Below are 1,739 nucleotides of genomic sequence, written 5' to 3'. Positions count from 1 at the left end.
CCTCTTGGCCTCGTGCCCCCTTCTCTTCCTCAATTTCTCCTCCTCCATTTGCTCGGCATAAGTCATCAACCGAGACAAATCCATATCTCCAATGAGCATAGCGGACCGACACTATTCACTAACCAAGTCGGATACACCCATCACAAATTAGTTCATCCTCAACCTAGAGTCGGCCACCAAGTGAGGTGCATACTTGGAGAGTTGGACAAATTTGAGGGCATACTCCCTCACACTCATAGCTCCTTGCTTCAAGTTCATGAACTCCACCAACTTTGCCTCCCTAAGCTCAAGAGGGAAGAGCCTATTAAGGAAAGCAAGTTTAAACTCCTCCCACAACACCACATAGCCATTACCTTTCTCACCTTTCCAGTGATCAAACCAAATTTGAGCAACTCCCTTGAGTTGGTAGGCCGCCAATTCCGCCTTCTCACAAGCACCAACATCCATAATGGTCAAGATTTTGCATACCTCATCGATGAATTCTTGCGGGTCCTCATCCACCTTTGAACCATGGAAGACCGGAGGGTTTATCCTCATGAAATCTCACCCTTTCCCCTGGGGTGGTAGTTCGAGGAGCTTGGGCTCCTTGTTGCACTTGGTTAGCTACCACTTGTACAACCATGGTGAGTGCATCACGGAGCTCACCATTGGTGGGTGGCTCTTCCGGTGATCAGACCCGTCTTCCCCTCATGTTTGACATGATGATCTAGCAATCCAAAGAACAAGCGTTAGGGTGGAATCACCTTATCGCACTCTAAGCGCGACATAGAACATAAAGAATGGAAACCTTTCCTAAAATGTTTTGTACCCTCCCATTCATAGTCGTGGCGCGCTTCACAACCATGATTATGACTCTACTCAACGTGGTGTGTTGGACTCCAAGGATTTAACAACCTAGTGCTTTGATACCAAGCTTGTCACGACGCAAGCCTAGGGCCTAGACGTGACATGGCGAATGAGGAACCCGAAGGAACCCCAATCAAGCCTCTCAAACTTGTCATCACACTTCATCGGTCGCGGAAACACATTCAACATTAATTAACGGGAAATAGGGACTAAGGGCAAACCATTTCAAAATGACATCATAGAACAAGACTCAAGCTCATTTACAAAACTCTTGTCCAACGCACACCTCTACATACATAGATAAGACGGGGGCCATGACATACTACCGGCTACCCTCATAGTAAAAATACAATTGCAAGCTAAAGTCTCAAAACATAGGAGTAGGAAACATAACATATCCCTCGAATCATTGAAGACTTACCAACAAACTCGGATAAGCACCGTACTAGCCACGTGAATGGAGAGAAGGATCAAGAGTAGCTCCGGTCCCTACATGGTGACATCATGTAGGCAAAATATGCGTTAGTACTTGGAATGAACTAAGTATGCGGGGTGCAACACAACAATAGACAAGGACACAATCGAAATACAATAAGTTGTTTCATAGGCATTATGAATAACAATATGAGGATGCATGATTAAAGTGAAGTCAAAACATGTTTAAGTAAATCTATACTAACAGTAGATATCATATGTGTATGCATGATCCAACCAATCTATAACCCCAACTTAGGATGGGGAATGCCGTTCACACCCGGACACCCTGGTGGCAAGGTATAAACCCCTCACATGGTTGATGTTGGTCACACCCCAAGCATCCTAGGTGGTGAGATATAAACCTCTCACATGGTTGATGTTGGTCACACCCCAAGCATCCTAGGTGGTGAGATATA

This window comes from Solanum stenotomum, chromosome 5, assembly GCF_019186545.1.
Source record: "Solanum stenotomum isolate F172 chromosome 5, ASM1918654v1, whole genome shotgun sequence".
Lineage (NCBI taxonomy): Eukaryota > Viridiplantae > Streptophyta > Magnoliopsida > Solanales > Solanaceae > Solanum > Solanum stenotomum.
Note: the sequence above shows the minus strand (reverse complement) of the source record.